We start from the raw sequence: 3,084 nt of genomic DNA on the forward strand, positions 1-3,084 counted from the left end.
TGGGTAGTGTGTCATCACCCTCCCTGCCCCTCACCCAACACACACACATTGGATTTTTTATTTTATTTTATTTTTTGCCTTTTTTTTAAGGCAGTTGGGGTTAAGTGACTTGCCCAGGGTCACACAGCTAGTAAGTGTCAAGTGTTTTGAGCTGAGACTGAATTTGAATTCAGGTACTCCTGACTTCACGGCCGGTGCTCTATCCACTGCGCCACCTAGCTGCCCCACACATTGGCTTTTTTAAAAAATCCCAGTAGACAACTGCAGTGAGGGCAAGTATTTTTAATCCAGGTCTATCAGTCTTTTCTGGAGAGTTTCCTTGATCTCTATCAATCTTCCTCCCTTAAGCAAAGGTACTCTTAATCTTTCTCTAACTGCCTGGGGGTGATGAGTCCTGTGTTTCATTGACATTGTACAGGTTTTTAAAGAGAAATGATTATTAATAACCAATAGTTTGGGGAGATCCGGAGTTCCCCCTTTTTTCCTAAAGTCCTCATTTCAAGACTTAGTCTCTGAAGAATTAACTTCCTCCTCAATTTGTTCAGACCCCACCCAGGGGGGAAAGACCATTTTGTTCTACTCAGGTTTGGGTGGGGATAAATTCTTTTTTTGATTAGAATGCCCGAGGCTGGGCAATTTATAAGTAAATGACATAATCAAAGTTATATTCCGCCCCGCTTCCTCCTCCCTTCATTAGAATAGGCCCACCTCTCATTGTAATATTCGTTCTGTCTCATTGTTAACCAATCAGAGCGGATTGCCACCCTCAGGAACATCCCCTCTTCTAAAGGCATATAAACTATGAGCCCACCGCCATGATTCATCTTTGGCGTTCGAGAGTGTCACTGACCCATTTTATTGGTAATATGTTCGCATTATTAACAAAATGATTAATTACCCAGAAATTAAGTCTCTCAAACTTTTTAAATGTTACATTTTTGTTTAAACAACTTCTAGATATATTGTAATACACCTTACCATAGCAAACCTACTGTTACAACTAATATTGCACAGGGGTTAATTGCTCTCAATGTGTTCTTCCCAAGCTTTGACTTCAAAGTGCCACTTAATTTCTTGACATACTCAGCTCCAGCTTCTTCTTTCATAACCATAGATTGATTTTGTCTTGTCTAGAGGAGACAAAGTTATTTGTGCATCTTACCTCTATCTATTAGTTTATTTTGACCTCTGGACTCAAGCTTAAAGCTTTCCATTTCTACTCTGCCTTGGTATATATATTAAGGATTTTACAGTTATCCCATCCAAGTGACATTTTGATGTCCTTCAATAATGAGCAGAACCCACTTAAAAGAGATCCTATGAAGAAAACTCAGGAATATTGTAGTCAAATTTCAAAACCCCAAGTTCAAGGATAAAATATTAAAAGCAACAAGAAAAAAAAAGCAATTTAAATATGATGGTGCCACAGTTAGAATCCTATAAGACTTAGCAACACAGACATTAAAGGACTACAGGTCTTGGAACACTATACATCAAAGAGCAAAAGAACTGGGGCTCTGGCCGAAAATATCATACCCAGCAAAGTTCAGTATAATCTTGAATGAAAAAAAAATGGATGTTTGATCAACTGTCAAACTTTTAATATTTTGCTAAAAAAAAAAAACCTGAACTTAATAGAAGATTAGACATACAAGAGCTAAGAGAAACATAAGGTACATACCAAAGACTGATTACAAGGGATTCAATAAGGATAGACCATTTACTTTTTATAAATGTAAAATGCAAAATGTATGCCTAAGATTCTTATTAATAACTGGGTGGCTCATAAGAAAGATTGGGGTAGACGAGTATGGTGTGACTTTAAAAAGTAAAACCATTTAGGAACAGCTAAAAAGAGTAATTATTTTATACCAATGAGGTACAAGAGGAAGAATCAATTCAGGGGAATTAGATGGGGGAGGAGGACTGGTAGTTCTAGTAACCTACTTTCATAAGAAATGGGCTTAAGAGGGAACAATACATATATATTTAGATACAATACATATATATGTTTAGTACAAAAGTCTTCTAAATTTAGAAGAAATAAAATGGTGAGGGGATAGGGAGGGGAGGGAGACAAGGGAAGGATCTCTAAAGGGTAGGGTGAGGAAATAGTATATAGAGGGCTATAGAAGGGTATTTAGATTTATGGGAATGGGAGGCTAGGGAGGCATCCTTGGAAGGGGGTAGGCTAAATTATAGAAGGGCAAGGTAGTGGGTAGAAGTAAAGTAGAGGAGCCAGGAGGGATAGAAAGCAAGAGATACGCACAAAGATAAAAACAAAGATCAGGTGCAGAATTTGTTTGGGAATGTATATGTCTATATATGTAAGTATATGTGTGTGTGTGTGTGTGTGTGTGTGTGTATAGTTATAGTTATAGCTGTAGAGAAATGTATCCACACTCAGTTGTAGCCCTCAGGGTTGGGGGAAGAACAAAGTAAAAAAAAAGTGCACAGCAGAGAACAAAAGAAAACTTACAAGGAAGCAAAGAAAAGATGGACAGTCTTGACACAATATGTAGTATTAATCACATGGGCTTTCTTAAAATGAAAATTTATCATTATAATTTTGAATCTTATCTCATGTTTTGCTATGCACATAACATGGGTTTTTTTCCTTTTCTTACTTTGCAATTAAGTTCCAATATTTACGTTTATGATATGTTTTCGTTTTCTTTTCTGTATTCTGTATTTGTGTTCTGGTGTTTGAATCCAAAATAAACTTTAATCAATAATGGACAGAACCACAATAAATTTAAACTGTATCCCTGGAAGATTCCACATTTTTGTATCAATTGTTCTCTACATGGCATTGGTGGCATATTTTAAATAGACAATAATTTTCCATGGGAATATTAAATGCTCAAAAATTCTCACAATGCTTCAATCCATTTTACATTTACGGTACATAACTAAGCCATGACTATGAAACTGAATAAAAGGTTGTGCAATGAGGAATAAAGGCAATGTTGGTGTTATGGTGCTTTCTGGAGGCTTGTTCAGTAATTATCAAACTAATAATTAGTTGCTTTTTACACCCTTGGGACTTTTTGGCATATGCCTTCTGCTCCTTGGCCAACATAT

Source organism: Phascolarctos cinereus, unplaced genomic scaffold, assembly GCF_003287225.1.
Source record: "Phascolarctos cinereus isolate Bilbo 61053 unplaced genomic scaffold, phaCin_HiC Scaffold_5;HRSCAF=322, whole genome shotgun sequence".
Classification (NCBI taxonomy): Eukaryota; Metazoa; Chordata; class Mammalia; order Diprotodontia; family Phascolarctidae; genus Phascolarctos; species Phascolarctos cinereus.